Source organism: Chiloscyllium plagiosum, chromosome 30, assembly GCF_004010195.1.
Source record: "Chiloscyllium plagiosum isolate BGI_BamShark_2017 chromosome 30, ASM401019v2, whole genome shotgun sequence".
Taxonomy (NCBI): Eukaryota; Metazoa; Chordata; class Chondrichthyes; order Orectolobiformes; family Hemiscylliidae; genus Chiloscyllium; species Chiloscyllium plagiosum.
Genome location: NC_057739.1, coordinates 25,771,674 through 25,792,398, shown reverse-complemented (window position 1 = coordinate 25,792,398; position 20,725 = coordinate 25,771,674). Strand labels below are relative to the sequence as shown.

The 20,725-nt window shown below is 36.9% G+C and overlaps 1 protein-coding gene across 5 annotated transcripts in view; it reads left to right on the top strand.

Annotated features, from left to right (window-relative positions):
* Positions 1 to 20,725, top strand: part of dennd1a (DENN/MADD domain containing 1A) — a 523,293-nt gene that overhangs the window by 140,432 nt on the left and 362,136 nt on the right. The window lies entirely within an intron of this gene.

Here is a 20,725-nt window from a genome sequence, read left to right as displayed (position 1 = left end):
CCAGCGATGTGCCACAAGGATCAGTGCTGGGTCCACTGCTTTTTGTTATTTATATAAAAATGATTGGATGTGAACATAGGAACGATGGTTAGTAAGTTTGCAGATGACATTAAAATAGGTGGTGTAATGGACTTTGAAGAATGTTACCTCAAAGTACAATGGAAACTTGATCAGATGGGTCAAGGAATGGCAAATGGCGTTTAACTTGGATAAATGTGAGGTACTGTATTTTGGTAAGGCAAACCAGAGCAAGACTTCTGCACTTGATGGAAAAGCCCTGTAGAGTGTTACTGAACAAAGAAACCTAGGGTTGCAGGTGCATTCTTTGAAAATGGAGTCATAGGTAAACAGGATGGTGAAGCAGAGATTTGGTATGCTTGCATTCATTGGTCAGAACACTGAGTATAGGAATTAGGATGTTATGTTGTGGCTGTACAGGACGTTGGTGAGGCCACTTTTAGAACACTGTACAATTCTGGTCAGCCTCTATAGGAAGGATGTTGTTAAACTTGAGGGTGTAGAAAATATCTACAAGGATGTTGTGAGGATTGGAAGGTTTGAGTTATAGGGAGAGGCTGAATAGCTTGAGGCTTTTTTTTACTCTGGAGTGTTGGCGGCTTAAGGGTAACCTTCTCGAGGTTTATAAAATCGTGAGGGCATGGATAGGATGAAATGACTTGGTTTTTTCCCTGGAGTGGGGGAGTCCAAAACTGGAGGGCAAAGGTGTAAGGTGAGATGGGAAAGATTTAAAAGGGGTCTAAGGGGCAACTTTTCTATGCAGAGGGTGGTGTATATAAGGAATGAGCTGCTAGAGGAAGTCATGGAAGTGGATACAATTGTGACATTTAAAAGATATTTGGATGGGTATATGAATGGAAACTGTTTAATGGGATATAGACTAAATGGTGGCAAATGGGACTAGGTCAGGCTGGGATGTCTACTCCATGTGGGCAAGTTGGACCGAAGCCTCTAATTTGTTACTATATGACTCCATGACTACTGAGTAACAATTTTTGAGTGATGCGCAGTGTGTCTGACAACACGTGGTTCACTTATACCTATTTACCAATTAATGTATGAACTTTAGACACTGGGGTCCACTGTCAGAAAAGCTGTTCTTTTAGCATTTTGGACCTTACAACTAAAATGCAGAAAGGCCTCTAAAGCTGGCAGGATGGTTGAGCCACAAAAACACGAGGGAGTTTATGGTCAGAGCAAGAGATTTAAACTGTGTAAACAATTGCTGAACTGACATTTGAGCTGGACTTTGATCCACAATACGAGACTTCGGCAGCAACCAATTTGTGGGTTGATTTTACGTGACCACACTTGTGTTCTCACTCAACACCTACATAATTGGATTTCAAAGATTTGCAGTCCACAGATTATGGACTTGTACCTGATGTGAACTGTCATGTGGCTTTTTTTTAATGTTGTACTTTCCTCACAATTTAGATACCACATCACTCTGTCCTATAAATTAATTCCTTTCCTACTGTTGTAATAACATTGACTTTAATTTAGTTACAGCGTTGCCAATTCTGAATGGTGTCCTTACCCAAGTTGCTTTCTGTAAGTTTGAATGTAGAATGAACATTGGACATAGTTACAAGGATCTTTGGCTGAGCCTGGTTTAGTTCTCTGAGGAGCCATAAATGTGTGTTTCAAGCATGATGTTGGATAACGATGAAAGACAGAAACTGGCTAATATTTTAACTCCCTGAACTCCAGATCTCAGAACAATTGCAATGTCCACAATACTGGAGTAATTTGCTTGTATGAGCAGGCGTCACCTTTTAAATCACAGCATTCTCTCAGCCAAAAGAATGGGTACAGCAGTTTTGGATCTGTTTAAGCTCTAATGCTGTTGTGGCAGTATTGTTGTGAGCAGTGTGTTGATTTGCTTTTGACTTTAAGAAAATATTAGGCATGAACCATTGGTTGAATATTGAATTTTGTTTTGGTGTAATTATGCTATTTCATGTCAATTTGAATTAACATAATCCTGCCATCACATACACTTTACATTTAGTTGTTAAGAAATTTGTTTTTTGACAGCATATCTTGAATTATTAAACAATACATTTTTGGACCTTTAAAGGTCTTAATTCTTTAAAATGAATAGTATTTATTGCAGGTCAATTTAAGCACTGAGATCTGTAATGTGGACAATTTAAAAAAAAACAAATATTTTTTATTTGGTTAATAACTTCCTAGCTCTTTCTGTTAATTTGATTTTTCTCAATGTCAGATTTTGCCCTGCTATTTCACTTGATGGTGGTGTTAATACTTTGCATGAGCAATGAGCGAAAATCGGAGAATGTTAAACTTGGCATAATGGTTCTTGGCTGTTTGCTTTTTTTGGAAAAAGGATTTGTTTAGTGATGCTTCGAATTAGTCTGGTGTTAATCTAGAGTTGCTTCTATTGCTTTTCAGCAGCCGGGTGATTTGTGTTCAGTCAGTGATGTTTGAAATTGGTTACTAAAGATTAGGTTTGTTTCTTCCTGAGAAAGACTTGACCAATATCTTTATAGATGAATGTGACTCAGGAAAGAATTACATGAGCAACCTGTTTGCAACATAACAGAAAAAAAGACAAAAAAAGGCTTTAATTTGTAACAGCAGTTTTCATGACCTCAGAATATGCCAATGTTTCACAGTCAGTTAGGAGCTTTATTGAAGAATCTCAGAATTGTTTCAGCAGAAAAGGAGGCCATTAAGCCTGTTTACCTCTGTGTTGGCTGTCTGTAAGAGCAACTCAGCTGATCCCACACCTATGTCCATCTTTTGTAACCCTGCAATTTTTTTTCTCTCAGAGCCTATCCAGTTTGCTTTTTAAAAGCTGGAACAGTTTTTGCCCCTTACTCTGTGTATTGCGAATATTAATTGCTCACACCATAAAACACATTTTTCCCCACATGTAGCCATTGGTTCTTTTGCCAGTCTCTGCCAAAATTTGGGGATGGGGTGAGTGGAGGTGGAAGTTCCTTCTGATCTGCATTGTCTGTATAACTTGAGGTTTTAGAAGACCAAAAGGTGACATCTCAGTTCAGACGATGCATTAAAGTTGAAGTTATCTTGGGACTGTGACTTGAAAGAAGTTCTGGGATTTATATATTAATGAATTGAAACCTGTATCCCCATTCTAAGTGATTAAAGAGTTAACAAAAATTTAGAATTGTTCAATACATCGCACCAGTTATATGATACGTTAATCTTTTCCTATAAATTTTGTGTCCTATGATCCTGCCCCATTGGCTACCTGATGAAGGAACAGCACTGCGAAAGCTTCTACTTCCAAATAAGTGTGTTGGACCATAACCTGATTTTTAATTAAGAGGTTGGCAGCCTTTCAGTGGCAACAATCCATGTAAATGGAATCCATGCCTGGAAGATGACTTCTGTGATTGCCTGGGCTGTATGCACAAGTAATTTCTTATGGGTAAAAACAATGACTGCAGGTGCTGGAAACCAGATTCTGGGTTAGAGTGGTCCTGGAAAAGCACAGCAGTTCAGGCAGCATCCTGCTCCTCGGATGCTGTCTGAACTGCTGTGCTTTTCCAGCACCACTCTAACCCAGAAAGTAATTTCTTATGGTACTGGGCAGAGCAGTTACCATACCAGGCCATTGTGTACCCAACAGTATGCTTTCAATTATGCAGCTGTAAAATTTGATCATGTACCTTATGGACATGCCAAATTTCCTGAGCCAGAAGAGGCGTTGTTGTGCCTTCTTGACTGTCACATCTACGTGGGAAGTCCAGGACACTTACTGTTGGTTATTGTCATTCCTGTTGACGCTCTCCACTCTTTCAACCTCCGCTCCATTGATGTAGATGGGGGTGTTCTCCTCCCTTCTTTCTTTGACTAATTAAACGAATGAAGGAACAAAAATATTAGTGTCAGAAGTGAAAGTTCATATTTGCCTTTTTGAAGTCTTATTGTCAGGACATTAGAAATCTAAATTTTGATCTCTATTGCAGTTGTTTTGCAAAATATGCTTTGTATCTGTCTTCTTTGTTTGGAATAAACCGTGCGCAAAACACTTCCAAGTAAATCTGCAAACATATTGCCAGTTATGTTTTTTTAAACAATGTTAACATCCACATTTATTTGAAAATAAAAGCCAGAGTTTGGTTTATGGAGGTAGCTGGTACATATGTCAAGAATGATTGAACCCTGCCTTTATGATATGAGAGTGATAATTTTCCAAAAAGAACATCCATTTGAAATTTGGCCACAAAGAAATGTGTAAATGTAAAAGAAACTATTGCTTGTTCAACTAGCACAACAATTTTTTTTTTGTTGCAATGTTTCACTTTAAAAAGGTTTTCAGTGTGAATATGATAAGTTGATTAGTTGTCTTCCATTCTCTTTTTTTTAGTGAATCAATTTAATAATTTCTCTTATTGACTTTGCATTTCTCAAAATTTTTTCCTAATAGCCAAACCAATGAAAACAAGCATTTTTTCAACCTTCCGAAACACGATACCATTGTAACTGTTCAAGTATCATTTATCCAAATTACAAAGAGCTACTGTAATTTTGCAATTCTTCACTTCGCATTTTGTAGTAGATTCAAATTTATAATCATGGTCTTTAGACCATTTCAAGAATTTGTAAATACTGTAGTTTGATTTGTTATACCATCGCTAAAATTGGAATTCCATGCCTTAATGCTGCTGTATTACAGCAGTCTATAGTAACGTAGAACCTCAACTTGACAATTCCTAATAGCTGCTTCCTGATTTCCATCACGTTCCATATGGCTATTGCCCAATGGGTCTTGGTTCTCCGCAGTAAAGGAAATCTATTAAACCTCTGGTGTATTAATCGAATAGGTCACTTTTAGGAATGCAGTGTAGCAGTCGTAGAATCATACAACAGGGGAAAAAAAAATCCCTTCGGTCCAAACATAATCTCAAATTAAAGTAGTCCCACCTGCCTGCTCCTGGCCTATATCCCTCCAAACGTTATATATAATATATTTCTCCCAATTTTTTTTTAAAGTTTCATTGTATGTGCACCCAATAGTATAACTGCTAATGTGTTACTGTTCACATGCTCAAGTTCAACCAGTATTACCACCTCATCTGTAATCACCTGTTACTAATAACATAAATTAGAATGTATTTATTTTTGCTTTCTGTCTTCAATGTATTGTGCATCTTCTGCTAATTTCACAGTTATTTTTGTGATGGGTAGAGGACAAATATGTGGGATAAACTTAATTATGTAATGATAAAATGCACACAGTGATGACCTACAAGTCCATTTTTCTGCTCTCCAAAATCATTTTTTTTTGCTTGTATTGGGCATGTAAGTTGACTTCCATTTTAACTATGATGCCATAATCACGTTAGTAGTCATGCTGAATTTTATGTTCCATGTATGAATGTTTTACTTACTTTTAACTGGGTGAACTGTGTTGCGGAAATGCTCAAATTTGTAAAGCATTTTCATACACAGCAGACTCCGGCAAACACCAAAGAGAAATAGGTCTTTCAACAAAAGTATGAAGCTGCTTTGAAGCTCACAGCCATTCTGTATGCTGATTTGTCAAGGGGCTGTGTTGCAGTGAGCAAATCTCATATTTGGGAACATTAGTGTGAGAATGGAAGAAAGAGGAATCTGTTCTGAAAAGTATGCCCATGATCAAATGTGCAGTGTAATCAGGGACTGAACATTGGTTTAACCTTGAGAAGCATGTATTGGAAAGAGCTCTTGACGACACTTTGATTTTCATCAGAAATGCGGTGTGTCTGTATGTACTTAAATGAGCCAAATGAAATGCTGAATCCAATAAAGATTTCAGAGCAGCAACTATTTGGTAGTTTTCAAATGCAAAACAATGCTGAAAATCAAGACCCATCTAAGAGTGTTTGCGCGTATCAGTGATAGCATTTAAATGGGTGAGGGTGGAATGATACTAGTGTGTCGGTTATGCGTTCCAGAATCTAGTAAAGAATAGTGCTTGTTAGTGTGAGGTATGTTCAGCTTCCATAAAACCATCAAGATCAAGAGATGCTGTGAAGATATAGCACCCAAGTTGAGGGGTCTATATCTTTGAATTCATCTTTTTGATGTGTGTTAGTAAGCCATTCAGAGATCATGAATAAATTAGTTGGATCGTTGGTGGAGGGGGTAAAAAATAACTTGCATGAAGAGTGGAAATATGCATGTTTCCCTACTTGCTGTTTTGTGTGGTTTGGTCATCAAATTGTGGGATGCAATTAGTGTACAAACTAATCAAACCATTGAACAAAAATGCATTATATCCAATTTGTTGGACAGAAAGAAAGATATTTTATCGAGGGAAGATTTCAACATTCAGAGTGCTACATCTGATTCAGAAGGGAGCCTTAAAATGATCCTATTGTCAAAGCATGTAAATTGACTAATATTTTGGAATGATATTTGGAAGCTTCAAAGATTCATGACATCAATCATTAAAATCAATGATTTTAAATGTCTGCAAGTACTCATTTAACATGGACTCTTTAATATGTTGAACGGAAATGTTTTAAAGTTGAAGTATATGATTAAAAATCTTCACTTTGGAGATTTAAAAATGTTTAATGACAGTTGAATTTCTCTAGTTTGTAGCAAAAATAACCTGCATGATCAACTGCGTTTTAAAATGCTTTTAAGGTATAAAGACTTGGCTATTGTTTTTGAAATTTCTGATTCATTCAATAGATTACTGCCTTTGTAGTCTTCCTTAGGTATTGAAAATTTAGCTCTTTCTTTGCATTCATATTTGGGGAAAAAAAGACACAGTTCCTAGAACTTGAACTATCTTTCAAATTAATTGTATAAATCAGCCAGAAAAAAAACCCAGCATCTGATATCATCAAATCATATTTGGTTCGTATTGCTGTATTTTAACAAAGCACAATTCTGACTACAACTAGAATGAATTGAAAGAAAGCTCCCTCAAATGTTGTATAATTTTCCACCATTTGCAAGTGGATTTGAGAGCTACAGAGCATGATCTGCCTTGATGATTGTGTAATTGTTCAACTTTAGATATCTTTTGTTTTGCAAGCATTGGTCCTGTGATGTAGCTTCAAAAGGTTAGTGCTGGGTTTTCAGGTGCATCTGATGCTCTTGTCAGTGTGTTCTTCAAATACACCTCATTGAGTGAACCTTTGACACCTGGCTTGATGTGATTCGAGGAATGAGGGATATGCAGGGAATGGCGATCGAGATTTAGGTAATGTACAACTTTGCTGCTTGTGAGGGTAAACAGTACATCATGGATATGCAGTTTTAATCTGCTAAATCTGTCCCAAATAGCATAGTGAGAATCCACATGATGAATAGCATCTTCGGTGTGAAAACAAACCTTAGTTTTTAACAGGCCTATATACTAGTCACTCCAACTAATACTGTAACTGATGCAAGTGTGGCAGATTGAATTATTTGATGTTATCTACAATCATTCTCTCATGTAAGCGCTTATCATCTCCTGAATGCCTACCTGTGTTCTTCAGGATGTGGTCAGTGATGTTACTTACATGCTGCCATTGATCATTGAAACTCGCATGCTGAGTTCATTTTGTGCTGTTACTACCCTCATTGCTTCACTAAATGGGGTTCAACAGCGAGGAGTACTAAGATTGGTGATAAGTGGTAATTAGCAGGAAGTCACCTTGCTGTTGTTTGATCTGAAACTATGAAGTGTAAAGGGGTCTGGAGATAATGTTAAAGACTAGCAGGCCCACTCACCCCCACTGTATACCAGCTCCCAATGGTATTCATTCCACTCTTACATTATTTTTTAAATGAGGGGTGGGGGTGTGGTTTGACCTGTTTTTTGTTTCTGCAAATTACTGATCCTTTGTACTGATCTGTCCACTAGCATAATTTATTTTTAAGTGTTCTGCAAACTCTGTCAAATCGCAAGAAATAAAACTGGATGGTCCTTTCCGGTGCAACCTATGCATAAATTAAGGAAATGGCAAAGGCATCCAGCCTTGCTCACTGGTCCTGAAAACAGCAAAAGCTGGAGATCACAATGGGTCAGACAGCATTCAGGGGAGAGAACAAACTGACGATTCAAGTTGAGGTGACTCTTCATCAGGGCTATGATGAAGAGCCATCTAGACTTGAAATGTTAGCTTGCTCTCTCTCCATGGATGCTGTCTGACCCATTGTGATCTCTAGCATTTGTTGTTTTTGGTACAGATTCCAGCATTTGCAGTAATTTGTTCATACATCTTGCTCACTGACAAGTAGGAACTGATGCATATTGGGACAGTTGTCTCTCAGGCTAGTCAGGCAACGTTATACTTAGAGGACCAGGACATTATTGTGTCATCACTCCATTGTATATCTTGGTTCCATCCATATTGGCTGTTGATTAATTGGAGTTATGTACAGGCTACATCAAGTAAGGATGGCATTTTTCCTTCTCTAAAAATAATTGGTGAACTAGTCAGATTTTTCCAACAGCTTCATGATTGACCTTACTAATTCCATCTCCTGTTTTGTTTTTTAAATTTTATGTTCAAATTCTCAAATTGTCATAGTGAGATTTGAACTCTATATTTGCTGGATTACAAATCCACTATCATGCAAAACATTCATGGAAAAATGCAATGCAGTACATTTTTATCCCAGGTTAATTCATATGCTTCTGCTTTACATGACTTGCCTGTTGTTTCTGAGTGCTATGACATAACATGCACTTCTATTTCAAATCTACCACTGTCTGAAAAGGCTTAATATGTCGAGTTTCGATTAATATAAGTGTTTGACACTGCAGGATTTTCTTGCATTTGCTTTTAGAGCTTTACATAATCTAACTCCACACACTGAATAGTATAGGTGCACTTGATAAATTTATCACATATACTTGATATTTGTCAACTATCAAGCACAGTGTGTTATTTTGGTTAATAGCCTCTTCAAGACTGTCTTGTTGCTTCCACTTCCATTTGTTTAGTGTACGGAGAAGTCTTCCTATATCAGCATGAATTATTGAATGAAATTACTTTAATTCAGTATATGAATTTTTTTTCTCACAACCTATAGATTGAATCGCTACTGTTCAAATGCAGGTTTAACTGGATGAAAGGATGTGACAGCTGGAATCTCAGTAGCTGTGTCTATCTTGTACTTTGGGAGGACTTGATTCAAGTTTATCTAAACAACCACTGCTAATCCCAACTATCTAGGGGGATCCACTGTCAAAACAAGCAGCAGGCCCCTAAGGCAAACAGAACAGGCTAGAAATAAAGGCTGTGACTTGGGATACTCCAGCGAGTTTGCATTTGAGGCTAGCTAGAGAGATTGAGTGAGCAAACGATGGAGAATTAGCATAATGCCCTTTCATTTGGGAAATTTGGGAATGCTGACAGCGGCTCTGTGCATAGATCTGTGGTTACAATACAGTGAGTCTATAGGAAAATCATTGAATGACCCAGCCATATTGACTGAAAAAATAAAAGGACTAAGTACCGGTTCAGAGAAAGGAAGGACAGACTGCAGCTTTGTTTGACATCTGTTCTATTGCTCACTAGTTTTGTTCCCTTGAATTCTGTGTGGATTTTGGAGAAACCTAAGAAGCCTGAACATGAATCCTGTAATCTTCAGCTGAATATTTATTCAGTGGAACAGCCGTTAAGCTACCCTTTTTGGTTCAGCCTACTTCTCTTCCCTTGTTATACACACTTAAATGAGGAAAGTATTTAAAAAGCTAAATAAATATTTGTTTGTCTGTGAACTGTTAAACACAGTTGTATAAACTGTTTGCTATTTATGGAATTACTTTCTCTTCCTCTTACACTAGGGGTGGAAATATCCAGGAGAGAAATTCTAGCTACTACTTTGTAAAACTTGATTTGTGCATGGACAAATATTGATTGAAAGAAGCCCTTGCAGTGTTAGCTTTGAAGACAGCTGATAGCTGAGGAAAAGAGTTTTCAAAGATTGTGTAAAAGGCTGTCAGGAGAAGGTCACAGATGGTGAATTTATGTAGGCACATTGCCATTTCAACAGGCATTGAGCAAAATTGTTTTGTACATTAAGATTTTTAACTCTTTGAACACATCAGTCGAAAGCTGAATTCTGTCTTGCATCTGGTAGTTTTATTTCTTATAAAAATTGAGGCATTTTACTGAGCATCAATGAGTAGAAATGTTACTACAGTCCTCATAATGACCAGTGACTTTTTGAAAAAGCTTAATTTCCCATGCAACAAATAGAGAGCTGATGGACCAGCTTATTGTGTATTCCCTTGCTTTGTCTGTCCCCTCCAAATGCTTTAACTCGACTTCTCTGGATTGAATTCCATTTGTCACTTTTCCACCCTCTCAACCAAACCATTAACATCTTTCTGCAGTCAACAGCTAAGCTCTTCACTCTCAACTACCTTCCCCATTTAATGCTAAATCGTTAATATGTACTCCAGAGAGCAAGGGTCCCAATACGGAGCCCTGTGGAATCCATGTAGACAGGACCCACTCTGCTACAATTTTCTTTATCATTTTTTTCAAAATATTCAGTTGTTAATAAGAGACCGCTCTCCTTTACCAAGGATAGTCTGCAAGGTTTGCTTAATCTGTGCTTGTTAAAGAAACAGTTTATCCTATTTCTTAATATTGATTAAAGTAATTTGTCCACCACCAAAATTGGACTGATTGGTCAATAATTATTTGACCTATCCCTTGCACCTTCTTTGAATAATGGCACAATGTTGTCAATGTCTTGTTACAATATCTTGGAATGCAATGGTGGTGTCCTTACCTCTGATCTAGGGGTGTTCAAGTCACCTGCTCCACAGGTGTGTCATTACACATCTGAACAAGTTAACTGCAGATGCATGCAGTGTTGCAAACGTCCAGTCATTCTGGTTCCTTGCGTAGAAGTGAGGATTGGAAAATGATCCTTGAGTGTATTCACTATTTCCTCACTGGTTTCTTTTATCAGCCAAGGATAATCCTGTTCCTATTGTTTCCAGATGAGGCCTGAATGTATTTTCTTTCAGGAAATTGACTTGAGAATCTATCATAAGGCAGTCATTTGCACTCTCAGCTGACTAACAAAATGGCTGTAGCTACCTATATTCAAATTGGCAGTAGGTATTGCTCCAGCACAGAACTGTTTCCAATTCATCAGGGTGAATTGGAGTGCTGTCCTCATGTTAGGTATTTGTTTAATTATTTGGGGGATAAAAAAGATTGACTTGTTTTGCAATTTGATTTCTCAGCACTAACAGCCCTCACATTTAGAAATACATAAATTCAAAATCCCCAAAATGAAACCTATTCTAGTATTTCTCTATTTGATTTGACTCAGAATTTTCTTGGATAGTGTTTTATATGTGTGTTTAAGCTTTGATATCTATATGTGCCATTAAAAAGTTTTTTTCTATAAATATTGGAGCCTAATCACCCTGGTTTCCACATGTGCCAATATGTCAGTAAACCTGTCTGGAAATGCTTCCAACTCCCTAGAAAAAAGGATGACCTGATTTTTTTTTTCCCCCAAAGTCAAATTGTCATAAATCTGATAATTAATCAAATGATTCGTTCTATTTGGCAAGAATAAACCAGACGACATTAGATGCCTAACTGAGTGGCAGTTGAAATGAGGTTTTGAGCTTATGATGTTGATTTATTATTACAAATGCTGAGGGATCCTGTCTGAATCTGGTAATCATTTGAACAACAAAGTGGAACACCTATTTTCCAAGACTATCTTGTATGGTAAGCATTTTATGCATTGGATTTGTGGACCTATGTCCTGTAACTAGCAAAGTCAACATAAAAACCACCTGGGCAGATAAATGAGGGTCCTTGATATTATAGACAATGAGTTCCAACAATGTTGCCTGACTTGTACTGTTCCTTCCTTATTCAGGTAATTGAAGACATAGGTGGACCAGTCAGTATGTTGGTGAGCCATCAATAAATTGACCTGGTTTGATGCATTCAATTTATCTGTTTGAGGAAGTAGGTACAAAGATTTTCTGCAAAAGAAACCATTTTGCTGAGAGCTTTAATTTAACTGCAGTAAATAAGGTATGTGAAATTGGTCTATGCTAGCAGTGCAAATGGTTTCAGGTGAATCAGCAGTCAGCTTTTACTGCAATAATTTTTGTTTCTCTTTACTTGGAAAATATTGCTGACGTTGTGAATGTCATATCCAGTTAAAGTTAAAATCAGGAAGCTACTTCCCAATAAGAGTTTGAACTGCAGTCACGTGAACTTCAGTGGTAAAAAAAAATCTGGCAGAGTGAAAAATTGGTTGCTGTTTCTCCACCAACTGTTCTGTACTGTGGTCGTTAGACAAATTATATATCCTGAAGATTTATGTTAAGTACAAAAATTCTGTAATTCATTTCTGTAATATTGACAATGAGTAGTCATAGAGATGTACAGCACTGAATCAGACCTTTCAGTCCAACGTGTCCATGCTGACCAGATTCCTAACCTAATCTAGTCCCATTTGCCAGCACTTGGTCCATATCTCTCGAAACCTTTCTTATTCATATACTCATCCAGGTGCCTTTTTAAATGTTGTAATTGTTCCAGCCTCCTCCACTTCCTGTGACTGCTCTTCAGTATTAACTCCTACCTGGCAGTTGATCCCTATACAAATATAGGGATCAATGTAATGTCTGAGTTAGTACTTTTCAGAATCTTTCTTTGTCAGAGTCCATTCCTGGACAGTTTAAGGTGTATTTTCTCTCTGGTCAAAAGAGTAGAAGTTGTTTTAATGATTCTGGATTTTTCAGGTGGCAAACATGTCGTGGTTTTGGCTCATGAGTATGAATCAGTATTGTTTCACAAAAGTACCTTGAAAAGATTGAATAATTTAATTTGATCTCTTTATTTAAACCTTTTTTTAAATTTGCTTTTCTTGAGGCTTTAACTCATTTTGGTATTGTTGGTGTGATCAGTTCCTTAAATAGCCATTTTTTTTTTAACTGTGCATCAGAAGACAGTTGAATGCCAGGTGGAGCATGCCACAGCTGAATCTCATCTCTGGGAGATGCTGAGGACAATTATCTCCTCAGGAATATTTTAAATTGAATTGTAATTTATTTTGCCCTCCACGAGAAAGAGGAACACTATTTCAACTTGTAACTTTCTGATTTGAAGAATAGAACTACTTCTGCAGTTGATATGTGTTTACAGAGGAACTTGATTATTCGAATAAGATGGACGGGCCCTATTTTGTTCGGATAATTAATTATTCAGTTAATTGATTTCCTCTGCAGCTCGGAGTTTTCTGTAAAGTCTGTTCCCTTTCAGGAGACTAGGCAGCAGCACACCGTGCGCGAGCCCCCTCCCCATGCCTGCGCTCTAACCCCATGCCCGCCCCCAACGCCGTCCTGCCGCTAAGGGAAAGAGTGGGGGCAGAGAGGGAGGGTGGGAGGTCAGTCATTTGGAGACGGTGCCTGGACTGTCCAGGACTGTTCTCTGAAGCATTTCAGTGAGCCGTGTCCGTTTTTAATCATTGTACCTGTTTAAAAAAAAAAGACACGATCAGGGTTGAAACAGCTCTTTGGCGTAATGTTTCTATTGGGACCTTGAGATCCCCTTCGGATAATGCGAAATTTTGATAATATAGGTTCCTCTGTACTCGTTTGATTAATGAGCTTGTATTGTGTTTATAGAAAGATGGCTGCTCTAGTAAACATTCTTACATGAGCACTTAAGTTTTTTCAAAATATTATAATAGAATTATTCATAAGTCCCTTGTTTACTTACGATTATGTGTGGAGTGGAAAGGGTGAAATGGATTATTTAGTTTCATTAGTCTGTTCATTCATTAACTAGATTACATACATCCCCAAAGTAATCCCTGTATATTTCATCTCACATGATTGGGGCAGTTTCTGATTTGATCTAAAGACAATTAATTTCAAAGGTGTGACATTGGGAATTGCAGCATATTTTCCTTAAGGAAAAAGTTTGAATCTTACCAAGTTTAATTTGTGATTTCCTTTAGGGTTCAGCTGTGAAATTCATTTACTTCAGTCCATGCATATTTTCTTTTAAAAGTGTTATCCAGTTGATCAGGCAATTGAATATTCAATTTTTGACTACAAGATATTAAAATAATAGGTCTTTTTAGGCATAACCTATTTAAGTTAACTAAAGAAAACCTACAATTGTATGTACAGGATAGCTGAATTCTTTGAAAGTAGGTGTACACAATCCATCAATTTTCCTGAACTGTCCTTCCCTACTGACTTTACTTGCTTAGCAGTAAATTGTGTCAATCAACATTGGAAGAGGGTAGGTAAGAAGGAGAAAAAGCAAAATTTATGCAAATTTAACTTTTTCCAATTTTTCACTGAGTGAATTACTCAGTTTTTAATAGAAATGAGATGAGTAATAATAAGTCATGTCCAAAGGTTAATAGACTAATTATTTAGATGCTCTGGCAATGAATTTGGGTTGAAGTAGTTTTGAGGTGGAATGAGTATAATCAGTATGGAGGGGTTATTGCACTGGAGGCCTGCCATGCTTGGGAGTATATCTCAGTGCAGATAGTACATAGAATCATAGAATAGAATCCCTACAGTGTGGAAACAGGCCATTTGGCCCAACAAGTCCACACTGACTCTCTAACGAGTTTCTGAACCAAACCCATTCACTTACCCTTTTACTCTTCATTTGCCCCCAACTAATGCACTAAACCTACACATCCCTGAACACTATGGGCAATTTAGTATGGCCAATTCACCTAACTTGCACATCTTTGGATTGTGGGAGGAAACCAAGCACCCGGGGGAAATCTGCACAGATATGGGGAGAAAGCTCCACACAGGCAGGTCGCCCGAGGCTGGAATCAAACCTAGGTCCCTGGCGCTGTGAGTAGCAGTGCTAACCACTGAGCCACCTTGCTGCCCAATGTTTGGATTAGTACAAAATATTGATGGCAGTGAGCACAAAATGCTGCAGAAAATGCCATCTTGTATGTTAGTACTTTAAAGGTTGTGAAGTTTGCCCTAAACCTACATTTACTGCAATGTCTCTGATGTGGGAAATACCTTTGTATGGTATTCAGCAGAAAGTGAATTAAAAGAATCCCTTTACAGAAAGATTGCCCACTAGGAATGGAAAGATAAGTAAAGTCAACCATGCTTATTAAGATCTAAAAACAGTCCAGAAACCTGCACCCCCTCAACATTTTGATAATTTTGAGCTGTGTTTTCATGGATTTGCATATGCTTTTCATGCTAAAATATAGTGGTTATCAAAGATTTTTGCAGAGAAATCTTAAGTTTTTTTTATATTGATATTATTATTCTTCATTTCATATCCTTCGTATATCCAAGGAAGAGAGCCGAGATCAAAGTTCTCTGATGAAGTAGTTGGTGGTCCCATGTGAATTCTTACTCCCATGTCAAACAGTTGTTAGTCTCTTTTGTGGGCAAGATGCAGGGAAAGAACAGCAAGGCAGAGATACAGACTAAGAGCAGTGGGCTATGGTTGAAGAGAGAAAGTGAGTTCATTGTTTGAGAGGGATAGACTGGAACTTGGTAAAGGTGTGACGAATGTTCCACAAACTGTAGTTAGATCTATTATGGTGATTGAGAGATGAATGTTGGTTAGGGCACAGACAGGCCCTCTAGCTAATATCATGGAATTTTCTCAATGTTCTGGTGACTATTTAAGTAGAAAATACAAACAAAGCAAAACAGGCTAATTTTAACAGCAGCAGCTTCTTATATTTATGTCGTGCTTTGAATGTAAATTTCCACAGTGATTCTTGGGGGCATTGCCAAGCAAGATTTGACACTGAGCTGCATAAGGCCAAACCTTCTATGACAGCACTTTCCAAATTCATGACGTCTGCCAACTAGAAGAACAAGGGTCACAAGTGTGTAGGGACACCACCTACTGAAAGTTCCCCGTCAAGTCACACACCATTCTTTATTGGATATACACTCTTCCAATGTTGCTGGGTCAAATTAATTACCTGTCAGTATTTGGGTGTATCAATGCCACAAGGATTGCAGCAGTTTGAGTAAGAAGCTTTGCATGAACTTCTCAAGGGCAGTTTGGATGGGAAATAAATGTTGGCCTTGTCAGCGATGCCCATGTCACATCAATGAATAATAAAAATGGTGTATTAGGACAAACCTAACCTTAGAGAAAGATTTTCAGGAGCATTCCAAAGAATAGAAGAGAGCAGGACATGATTAGGACAATACTTAATTGGAGGAAACATCTGTTCAGCCAAAGCTGTATGTTGGATGAGCCATCAGATAATTTAGTAGTGGTGGTAGTGAGTAGGAGCTGATTGTCATTCGTGTACAAGTGGAAACTAAGTTTCCAAGACTAAAATGTGAATGTTAAATTTGGGCCCAAGATCTCCTCTTATTAATCACTACTGCACAAAGGAAAAGTTATACCAAAGGACCGATGGAGTCGACCTCAGCAGACAGATAATAAAAGAATAATGGGAGTACAAATAAATTGTTGTCTGGTAGAACTGTTACAGCAGACAAAAGACTGAAAACTCTGTGAAGGAATGGAGGAGGTTTGTGTGGAAGGCGAGCTTCAATGATTATTTAGAAAAGTAAAGGAATTGTGGATGGCAAGATCTGTTTATGTGCATATATGTGGATATGATTGTGACTGAAGTGCTGGCCAAAGCAAAATGGGCTGAATGACTACCTCTTGGCAAATTCTATGAATCTTGTCTGCATTTGTTTAAAATTATTAATCATAAGCTCATATCTACCATGAATTTGAATAAGCATATGAAAACACCTCTCAAAATTAAGATTAAGAAGCGAATATTGTTATGTTTGCATTTGTTTTACTTTAGTATATTAATTTATTAATGTCAATTGACCATCAAGTATTATGAAATGTAAAAAGGCTTTCAGTAGAAGATTTCACATAACTTTCATTCTTGCACTCACGATACCTTGGAGATAGTTTCCTAATGTTGTCATTAATTCTCACATTTTAAACAAAATATTGGTAAACAAAACAAACCTAAACTGATGGACAAATAGATTGACTATTTTGTTGATAATTTTGAAACTTAACTGGTTAATTCTGGATATTTTCAGAATTGAGTTGAGACGGCTAAATAACAAGTGACTGCCATCACTAACAAACCTATGCATAGTCTGTCTGAAAATTACGATTGGTATTCTTTTTCGTCTTTCTACATCTCTATTCTAAATAATTTATGCTGATGACCTAATCAGCAGAACTGGCTTAAGGTGTTAGTGAGCTGAATAGTTCAAAGGGCCTTAATTAATAAACATCAAAATCTGGTCATTAATTTGGGAGAATTTCAGTTCCCTAGTAGAGCTCCCTAATGTTGTTGATGAGAGGAATTGTAAAAGGTTAGTGTTATGAATACCGATCATGCTACTTGAGTCTCTTTATTGAAATTGTAATGTCAAGTTTCTTAACCACACCGTTGAGTACCCAAAGGTGGTTTCTTTTTGCTGTGCAGGTTTGTTCCTGGATAGAAGCGTGTGTATGTAAAAACAAACATGTACAAATACTGAGTCTTCTAGTAGCGGACAGCTAAAAACTTTGTTTAACTATCAGTTCAAAATATCTCTTCTGAACTTGTGTTGCGACTCCACTCCACTCCAATTATGTAAATTGATTCTTGATTTCTGAAAATGATATGAAGTTTATTAATATGGTCACGAAAAATAAATTTCTGATTGATTGAATGCTTAGCTTGACAGGATTTTATTTGAAGTCAGCATCTTTAAGTATTTTTGCTGCAAACTTTGCAGTTGAAGCTATCTTAATCAATGTGCTGTAGTTGTCAATATGTGTATGGTTGAAAATATTGATCGGTAAGGATTTTAGACAGTGCATCTGAAGCTTATAATGTCAGCAGTAGTTTGATAATGAAAAGAGTGGAACCTGGGGGAATGGAGACAGGTGGTGCATGTCCTAAAGCCAGCAGTGACATGGTTGCTTTGAATCCCACAAGAGACATGGATCATGCCCTACTCCTTACAGATGTGACTGTTTGGTATATACCAGTTTCCTGTTCGAAATAACAAGCCTCAAACAAGAACACAAAATAATGGTTGTTGAAATAAGAAACAGTAGGATTTTCAGGGGAAAAATGTGTAATCTTTAATCTTTAAAAAGATATTGAATGAAATACCTATAGCTTGGTTACCACAGTGTTTTTACTTGTTTTATTGCAGACATTTTTGCTGGCATGTTCTAAGTGAAAATGATATTGGTTTTAATGTGGAGTACTTTGTGTAGGATAGGTAACTTGATAATTGCTCTGTTCAGTTGTTTGCCTTTAATGTTCAATCCTCACTAGATTTGGCAGTTTCATAATTTTTCTGTAATGATTGAATTACTTATGCAAGTATGTATCTAGTATGCTTTTCTACATTTAGCTAACATTAATTCACATAAACTGGCTGAATTTGTATTTCAAACTTAGTGTGCTCAAAAAGACCATTCTGATTTTATCGAGAAAGATATTTGAGTGTATTTAATAGAGAAATAAATTGAAGTCCAATTCATAGTCCATAGACACAAGATCCAGCTCAGTTTGCTTTCTATTATTTAAAACATTGCATGGTGATCTGTGCAGCATTGTACTTATTAAGTATAATATAACTTGACCCTTTTAAACCTGTAAAATTTGATTATGTGCACTCTTCTCTTTAGAATACGAGTTTCCTCTTTAATGTGATTTCCATGAACAATTAGCATTTATGTATTTTTAAATCCTTTTTAACGGTGCTTAGACATTTTGTGCTCCCTTATCCTTGGGTAAAGTATGTTCTGTAAAGTGGATGATATATTAGATAAGTATTGATAAACATAGGTATCTGAGCTTATAAGACAAGCAATTGTGTGTTGTGTGAATTACCTTGTGTTTTGGACTGCATTTGAATGGGTTTATATTTGCAGAAAGATATCGGCCAATAACATCAGTAATATATTGCAGTAAAGAGCGTGAGACTTTCTGGAAAGTAGAAGGGCTCATTTAATCTGATATGATATAACCTGCAATATTATATCAGCTGTTTTTCTCTACCTTTGAAATGGTTCAACCATGAATAGAAGTTACTTTTGCAGCAGAAGCAATTGATTGTTTAGAGTTAGGAGTTTATTTTAAATACCCAACAAGAGTTTGTAGATGGCAGGACTGTTGCAACACGTGGCTGACGGGTTAATGGAGTAATGGATCACAAGCCGGCTTCTTAGCTGTCATTTGATTGCAGAGCAGTTTCAACAATGTTGTGTTGTATTATTTAGAACATTTCTACAGGAAAACATGAGAGTATAAAATATTTTTTATGATATTCTATGATTAGATAACTAAGTGCATGGGCTGTTTAACCTCAAGTTACTGAAAGAAATGTATAGTGCTCAACATTCAAGAGCGCTGTTAAGAGAACTATTGTGTGTGAAAGTAATGTTTAATTTATTAGGAAGGTTCAAATTGGCTTTAGGCAATCCAGCCACAGCTTGAACTGGTTTGCTGGGACCACAGGATAATTTAATTAGCTACTTCATGTCCACATGTAAAATATATTAATATAAAATGTAATTAACATTACAAACCATTTTATGAAAATTGTTTGTGTAATATAAACGACATGGTTTGTACCCAGCAAATGCAGAAGAAGCATCTTGTAGTAAAGGGGTTTGTAAAAATTTCTTTCTCCTCATCTGAAGAAGATATTGATATTTTTAAATAAAGTTCATAAAAGGGCTTAATATTATAAAACTGTTAGATAGTCGTATGTATTTTAACATATCTTAATATTGTTTTCCGTGATTGTCTGTGGTGCTGCTATGTCCCAGTACATAGTGGGAAATGTTTCTGAAATAATATTACAGATTTAAAAGGTTATGGCCGTGGAAAAAAAAGATTTTACGAAACCCAAGATTATAAATTCCTAACTTTGATGTATTGATTTTAATATAGCATCATGTGCATATTTGTACAAATATGGAGAAAGCAGAGATATTAGCTATCTTTGACGTGCTGTTTGAGTCTGATTTTTCAATTTGGACTTTTAACAAATGTAGTGTGAGATTCCCGATCTGAACTGATTTTTTTTTTTACCCCCCCCCCCCCCCCCCCCCCCCCCAATCCAAAATATCCCTTTCGTTTTTGCCTCCTGATTATACAGGTATTGTGCTGTCCAGCATTTTCATTAATTGCATTGTTGCGGGTGTAGGCAGGTGATGTTTGACCTCAAGACTTTCTTTTAAAAATAAAGCTATATGCATATGAAGCTTTTAATAATCTATGTTGTAGTTGCTTGGTGGCATGTAATATAAGACCACATTTCTTTTTGAAAGAAACTTTTATGATACAGAAATCAAAATATTTCATGTGCCTTCCATTTTTCATTGCTTAGTAAAAGGTTGTGGAAAAAGGTGATGCTGCGTTTTGTGGTCTTCCTTTTGTCATACTGTGCCATTGGTTTTCTAATCCCATCAGCCCCTGTTTCTAAGTAACAGCCAAGTCTGGGCAAAGATAAGCCCATGTGGTTTGGTGTTATTTAGTACCATCCATATGGCCAAGCTGAAGAGAGTCCCAGGAGGGGTGTTAACACTCAGCATCCCAACAACCAATCCCTTGGGAGGTTGCATGAGATAGCCCCTGCAGCCTGTTCGTGTGTGAATTTTGATCAGTTTCTCCATATTTAATGAAGGTTGATACTGTTTATTATTACTGGTGATTGACTGCTCATTGGTTCTTTCAATAATTGATAAGTACCCTTTTT